Source organism: Phyllobates terribilis, unplaced genomic scaffold, assembly GCF_046119375.1.
Source record: "Phyllobates terribilis strain yellow unplaced genomic scaffold, ASM4611937v1 Scaffold_9__5_contigs__length_417890890, whole genome shotgun sequence".
In the NCBI taxonomy this organism is placed as follows: domain Eukaryota; kingdom Metazoa; phylum Chordata; class Amphibia; order Anura; family Dendrobatidae; genus Phyllobates; species Phyllobates terribilis.
In genome coordinates, this window is record NW_027362769.1 from 364385460 (window position 1) to 364393352 (window position 7893).

A 7893-nucleotide genomic window follows, 5' to 3' on the forward strand; every position below is an offset into this window, starting at 1 on the left:
CGGTGGCCGGGAGTGACCAATGAGCGAGATGGGCGGCAAATTTAAACACCGCTCTGCTGATTGGTCACGGTGGCCGGCTACCGCGACCAATCAGCGAGATGGGCGGCGAATTTAAACGCCGCTCTGCTGATTGGTCGCGGTGGCCGGCCGACCGCGACCAATCAGCGAGATGGGCGGCAAATTTAAACGCCGCTCTGCTGATTGGTCGCGGTGGCTGCAGCGACCAATCAGCGAGATGGGAGGCAAATTTAAACACCGCTGTGCTGATTGGTTGCGGTGGCCGGCCGTGACCAATTAGCGAGATGGGCGGCAAATTTAAACGCCGCTGTGCTGATTTGTCGCGGCCGGCCACCGCGACCAATCAGCGAGATGGCCGGGAAATTTAAACGCCGCTCTGCTGATTAATCGCGGCCGGCCACAGCGACCAATGAGCGAGATGGGCGGCAAATTTAAACGCCGTTCTGCTGATTGGTCGCGGTGGCCGGACGTGACCAATGAGCGAGATGGGCGGCAAATTTAAACGCCGTTCTGCTGATTGGTCGCGGTGGCCGGCCGTGACCAATGAGCGAGATGGGTGGCAATTTTAAACGAGGCTCTGCTGATTGGTCGCGGTGGCCGGCTACCGCGACCAATCAGCGAGATGGGCAGCAAATTTAAACGCCGCTGTGCTGATTAATCGCGGCCGGCCACCGCGACCAATCAGCGAGATGGGCGGCAATTTTAAACGCCGCTCTGCTGATTGGTCGCGGCCGGCTACCGCGACCAATCAGCGAGATGGCCGGGAAATTTAAACGCCGCTCTGCTGATTAATCGCGGCCGGCCACAGCGACCAATGAGCGAGATGGGCGGCAAATTTAAACGCCGTTCTGCTGATTGGTCGCGGTGGCCGGCCGTGACCAATCAGCAAGATGGGCGGCAAATTTAAACGCCGCTCTGCTGATTGCTCGCGGTGGCCGGCTACCGCGACCAATCAGCGAGATGGGCAGCAAATTTAAACGCCGCTGTGCTGATTAATCGCGGCCGGCCACCGCGACCAATCAGCGAGATGGGCGGCAATTTTAAACGCCGCTCTGCTGATTGGTCGCGGCCGGCTACCGCGACCAATCAGCGAGATGGGCGGCAAATTTAAACGCCGCTCTGATGATTAATCGCGGCCGGCCACCGCGACCAATCAGCGAGATGGGCGGCAAATTTAAACGCCGCTGTGCTGATTGGTCGCGGTGGCCCGCCGCGACCAATCAGCAAGATGTCCGGCAAATTTAAACGCCGCTCTGCTGATTGGTAGCGGTGGCCGGCTGCAATTAATCAGCGAGATGGGCGGCAAATTTAAACGCCACTCTGCTCATTGGTCGCGGCCGGCCACCGCGACCAATCAGCGAGATTGCCGCCAAATTTAAACAACGCTCTGCTGATTAGTCGCGGATGGCAGACGCGACCAATCAGCGAGATTGGCGCTAAATTTAAACAACGCTCTGCTGATTGGTCGCGGCTGCCAGCCGCGGCCAATCAGCGAGATTGGCGCCAAATTTAAACAACGCTCTGCTGATTGGTCGCTGACGCCAGACGCGACCAATCAGCGAGATTGGCGCCAAATTTATACAACGCTCTGATTATTGGTCGCGGACGGCAGACGCGTCCAATCTGTGAGATTAGCGCCAAATTTAAACAACGCTCTGCTGATTGGTCGCGGTCACCGGCCGCGAACAATCAGCAGTATTGGCGCAAAATTTAAACCCCGCTCTGCTGATTGGTCGCGACCGCCGGGCGCGACCAATCAGCGATTTTGGCGCCAAATTTAAACACCGCTTCGCTGATTGGTCGTGGTGGCCGGCCGTGACCATTAAGCGATATTGGCGCCATATTTAAACACCGCTCTGCTCATTGGTCGCGGTTACCGGTCACGAATAACCAGCATTATTGGCGACAAATTTAAACACTGCTCTGCTGATTAGTCGCGGCCGTGACCAATCACCATTATTGGCGACAAATTTAAATAACGCTCTGCTGATTGGTCGCGACCGCCGGCCGCGACCAATCAGCATTATTGGCGCCAAATTTAAACCCCGCTCTGCTGATTAGTCGCGACCGCCGGCAGTGACAAATCTGCGATATAGGCGCCAAATTTTAACACCACTTTGCTAATTGGTCGCGGTTGCCGGCCTCGACCAATCAGCGATTTTGGCGCCAAATTTAAATACCGCTCTGCTGATTGCGCCCGGTCGGCCGCATACCTATTCTAGAATACCCGATGCGTTAGAATCGGGCCACCATCTAGTATATAATAAGTACAGTGACAGTGTTGGTTACTGTACTTGTCATTTAGTGTTAAAATAAAGGATTTATTAAAAAAAAAATTGGCGTGGGGTTCCCCGTTATTTTAGTCTCTAGCGGAGGTTAAGCAGATGGCTGGGGCAGATGTTTGAAGCCTGGGAAGGGGGTAATTCCCACGGAGCTTCCCAGGCTACTAATATCAGCCCCCAGCTGAATACCTAGCCTTTACTAGCTATTAAAATGGGGGACATGAACTCGACTCATCTGGATGCCGTCACAGCCAGACACTGAGGAGCTTCACTGAGGAGCTTCTCAGTGTCTGCGGCATGGCAAACTGGATGGCAGCGTTCTGCTGCGATCCAGCCTGTCATGTCAATGTAGCAGAGCTAAAGCCATCCTGGGAACCATGGAAAGGTAAGGAATCCTAACCTCTAGTATTAAAACCTTACGTATGTAAAGTGACGTAATGTTAATAAGGGATGAGAAGGCCCGAGACCTGGCTAATGGACACCCAGCCATGGAGAAATATACAAATGTAATGTCCAGCTCAAGGAAAAAGGAAACCACTCCTTTATTTGCAAAGAGTGCAAAAATCCTGAAACCGAAGCCTAAAGAGAAAAAGTGGAAAATAAATGCATGTGCATGCACTGTGTAGGCCCATGTTCACACTGGCCACCAAACATTCCAGGGGGCATCGTTTTTCTACAAGAGGTGTATATGATTATATTCCAGGCGGATGTTATTTAACGTAATGTTAGTATAAAAAATATATAAAACAACTTGCGCTAGTGTATAGGGTATGTGGCAAGAAATAACATTGAAGATGTTAAAAATGTCCAATTTTATTTAAATATGTAGGTTACAAGAAGTTAAAAATCATTGCTCGGTATAGAAATTTGAAAAGATTGAAATTTGGACGTGACGCTATCCCAGACATTAACACACAATATCACATACAGGAAGGATTAGTTTTTGAAGTTGTGAACGAGGCCATAGCCAGTCCACCACCATCGGACACCCAAATATCAGAGGACAGATTTTCCACCCATCCAACACCAGACTATTATCATCAAACACAACTGGATGGCCATAGAGGCACAACAACCAGCCCTCAACCTTCCACTGAAGCTACCTCCCCAATACTTATGCCCATTAACACACAAAACCGCTTTGACCCACTGGAAAAAAATTAATGAATACCCTAGCAATAATAATCAATATCCTACCGCCTCCCAAGACAACGGCTTGAGAACCAGATCGAACTCTCAACACCCACAAATTAGTAAAAGGGCCAGCAACTCAAATTTTTTTCAGTTGGCCCAAAGAAAAGGCGCCAAAGGGGCTGTAGAGGAGGGCAATTCTCCAAAAAGAAGAAACAATTAGAAGAGATAAACAGTAAAGGTGATTCTATTTTTAACCTAAGTAAACACAACCTAAAACCCAATGAAATCAACCTACTTAATAAGGGCCTGAAGTTTGCCCCCTCGATAGGCCTTAACAAATTTCAGGCCTTTATTGGAATCAAACAATTCATGAGAAAATTGGCTCTCAAAAAATATTACATAAAAAAGGAAACCCAAACTCCAACACAGGATCAAGCTAATCCGCCCACTTCATCGTATATACACACTAGGGCCGGCTCCAGGTTTTTGTGGGCCCCGGGCGAAAGAGTCTCAGTGGGCCCCTTTAACAGATATTATGATTCCAGATGCACCCCTTAAGTGTGTAAGCCCCCCAACATGCAGCATCAGTCAAATTCTACATGCAAGAGGAATGAAATGCAACAACACCCCCTTACATATGCAAGGCGCCAACATGCAACATAAACCATATCCCTCACATGTCCGCTATCATGACGCAATCCAGATTGTCCCTCGGCGATCCGGGTCACATCTACAGCAGTGACTTCAGCAATCACTGATGTCACTGCTGTAGAAGACAGCAATGTACACTGACAGGGGTGTAATCACTACTGCCAGTATACATTGCAGCTGCAAGTGTGAGGTCACTTGGGTTCATAAGCTGAAGATCAGCTGATCAGCCTCGGTGATCTCAGCCTCAGTGGAATGTGGGAACACTAGTGATGAGCGACCATGCTTGCCACTGCTCGGTACTCGCCGAGCATCTCAGTACTCGAGATGCTGGGAGCTCGCCGAATACTGCATGTTTGGCGTTATTTAGAGCACCAATCATACAGGGATTGTCTACCACTCACTGTAATGTCACAGCCTTGGTAGAACAGAAAGAATAGAGCATCACACATAGATTAGACAGATAGAAACATGTGAGTCACATCTACTATATAATTGTCTTATCCCATCTGTCTGTCTATCTTTATGTCTGTCTTTCTGTTTGTCTGTCCTGGAAATCCCGCGTCGCTCATTGGTCCGGCAGCGGCCAATCAGCGCCGCGGGATTTCTGAAAAAAGATGGCGGCCGTTAGCGGCTCATCTGGCGGACGGAGGTCAGCGGCGATGCAGCGGGGAGATGAGCGGCGCTAGCAGCACAACTACCCCGACCGGCGCCGCTGACCTCCATGCGGCTAACGTCGGAAGATCAGCGGCTTGGCCCGTTGATCTCCCGACAGCAAGTGTGAACGGAGGACCGGGGAGCGGTGCCGCCGGTCGGGACGCTTCTGCTGCGAGCAGTCGCTCATCTCCCGGCTTCTCGCAGGAGATGGAGCCTCACAGGCAGCGGCGCTCCCCGGTCCTCGCTAATACGGAGCCGCACAAGCAGCGCCGCTCCCGGGCTCACACTAATACGACGCTGATTGGTCGCAGTGGCCATACGCGACCAATCAGCGAGATGGGCGGCAAATTTAAACGCCGCTCTGCTGATTGGTCGCGGTGGCCGGCCGACCGCGACCAATCAGCTAGATGGGCGGCAAATTTAAACGCCGCTGTGCTGATTGGTCGCAGTGGCCGGCCGCGACCAATCAGCGAGATGGGAGGCAAATTTAAACGCCGCTGTGCTGATTGGTCGCGGCCGGTCACCGCGACCAATCAGCGTGATGGCGGGGAAATTTAAACGCCGCTGTGCTGATTAATCGCGGCCGGCCACAGCGACCAATAAGCGAGATGGGCGGCAAATTTAAACGCCGCTCTGCTGATTGGTCGCGGTGGCCGGGAGTGACCAATGAGCGAGATGGGCGGCAAATTTAAACGCCGCTCTGCTGATTGGTCGCGGTGGCCGGGAGTGACCAATGAGCGAGATGGGCGGCAAATTTAAACACCGCTCTGCTGATTGGTCACGGTGGCCGGCTACCGCGACCAATCAGCGAGATGGGCGGCAAATTTAAACGCCGCTCTGCTGATTGGTCGCGGTGGCCGGCCGACCGCGACCAATCAGCGAGATGGGCGGCAAATTTAAACGCCCCACTGCTGATTGGTCGCGGTGGCCGGCCGCGACCAATCAGCGAGATGGGCGGCAAATTTAAACGCCGCTCTGCTGATTGGTCGCGGTGGCTGCAGCGACCAATCAGCGAGATGGGAGGCAAATTTAAACACCGCTGTGCTGATTGGTTGCGGTGGCCGGCCGTGACCAATTAGCGAGATGGGCGGCAAATTTAAACGCCGCTGTGCTGATTGGTCGCGGCCGGCCACCGCGACCAATCAGCGAGATGGCCGGGAAATTTAAACGCCGCTCTGCTGATTAATCGCGGCCGGCCACAGCGACCAATGAGCGAGATGGGCGGCAAATTTAAACGCCGTTCTGCTGATTGGTCGCGGTGGCCGGACGTGACCAATGAGCGAGATGGGCGGCAAATTTAAACGCCGTTCTGCTGATTGGTCGCGGTGGCCGGCCGTGACCAATGAGCGAGATGCGTGGCAAATTTAAACGCCGCTCTGCTGATTGGTCGCGGCCGGCTACCGCGACCAATCAGCGAGATGGGCGGCAAATTTAAACGCCGCTCTGATGATTAATCGCGGCCGGCCACCGCGACCAATCAGCGAGATGGGCGGCAAATTTAAACGCCGCTGTGCTGATTGGTCGCGGTGGCCGGCCGCGACCAATCAGCAAGATGTCCGGCAAATTTAAACGCCGCTCTGCTGATTGGTAGCGGTGGCCGGCTGCAATTAATCAGCGAGATGGGCGGCAAATTTAAACGCCACTCTGCTCATTGGTCGCGGCCGGCCACCGCGACCAATCAGCGAGATTGCCGCCAAATTTAAACAAACTCCAACACAGGATCAAGCTAATCCGCCCACTTCATCGTATATACACACCAGGGCCGGCTCCAGGTTTTTGTGGGCCCCGGGCGAAAGAGTCTCAGTGGGCCCCTTTAACAGATATTATGATTCCAGATGCACCCCTTAAGTGTGTAAGCCCCCCAACATGCAGCATCAGTCAAATTCTACATGCAAGAGGAATGAAATGCAACAACACCCCCTTACATATGCAAGGCGCCAACATGCAACATAAACCATATCCCTCACATGTCCGCTATCATGACGCAATCCAGATTGTCCCTCGGCGATCCGGGTCACATCTACAGCAGTGACTTCAGCAATCACTGATGTCACTGCTGTAGAAGACAGCAATGTACACTGACAGGGGTGTAATCACTACTGCCAGTATACATTGCAGCTGCAAGTGTGAGGTCACTTGGGTTCATAAGCTGAAGATCAGCTGATCAGCCTCGGTGATCTCAGCCTCAGTGGAATGTGGGAACACTAGTGATGAGCGACCATGCTTGCCACTGCTCGGTACTCGCCGAGCATCTCAGTACTCGAGATGCTGGGAGCTCGCCGAATACTGCATGTTTGGTGCTATTTAGAGCACCAATCATACAGGGATTGTCTACCACTCACTGTAATGTCACAGCCTTGGTAGAACAGAAAGAATAGAGCATCACACATAGATTAGACAGATAGAAACATGTGAGTCACATCTACTATATAATTGTCTTATCCCATCTGTCTGTCTATCTTTATGTCTGTCTTTCTGTTTGTCTGTCCTGGAAATCCCGCGTCGCTCATTGGTCCGGCAGCGGCCAATCAGCGCCGCGGGATTTCTGAAAAAAGATGGCGGCCGTTAGCGGCTCATCTGGCGGACGGAGGTCAGCGGCGATGCAGCGGGGAGATGAGCGGCGCTAGCAGCACAACTACCCCGACCGGCGCCGCTGACCTCCATGCGGCTAACGTCGGAAGATCAGCGGCTTGGCCCGTTGATCTCCCGACAGCAAGTGTGAACGGAGGACCGGGGAGCAGTGCCGCCGGTCGGGACGCTTCTGCTGCGAGCAGTCGCTCATCTCCCGGCTTCTCGCAGCAGATGGAGCCTCACAGGCAGCGGCGCTCCCCGGTCCTCGCTAATACGGAGCCGCACAAGCAGCGCCGCTCCCGGGCTCACACTAATACGACGCTGATTGGTCGCAGTGGCCATACGCGACCAATCAGCGAGATGGGCGGCAAATTTAAACGCCGCTCTGCTGATTGGTCGCGGTGGCCGGCCGACCGCGACCAATCAGCTAGATGGGCGGCAAATTTAAACGCCGCTGTGCTGATTGGTCGCAGTGGCCGGCCGCGACCAATCAGCGAGATGGGAGGCAAATTTAAACGCCGCTGTGCTGATTGGTCGCGGCCGGTCACCGCGACCAATCAGCGTGATGGCGGGGAAATTTAAA